The following is a 204-nucleotide window of genomic DNA, read 5'->3' as shown; positions in this document are numbered from 1 at the left end:
GTATTACAAACAGCACTGTCACCCAGTTTCTTTGTTTCTCAATTCAGCATTGCATTATTTATGTCTCCCCTCCTACAGAAGATAGTGTTATAGTTTTGTGATTGAAAAATAATCTTGTCGCTGAGTGCAGTTGGTTGTGAATGCACAATGAAATACATCGGTGTGTTCATCTATGTGTGGTCTACATGTTTGTTTATGTGGACC

This window comes from Monopterus albus, unplaced genomic scaffold (assembly GCF_001952655.1).
Source record: "Monopterus albus unplaced genomic scaffold, M_albus_1.0 scaffold94.1, whole genome shotgun sequence".
Lineage (NCBI taxonomy): Eukaryota > Metazoa > Chordata > Actinopteri > Synbranchiformes > Synbranchidae > Monopterus > Monopterus albus.
The sequence above is the reverse complement of the archived record's forward strand: the minus strand, read 5'-3'. Positions refer to the sequence as shown.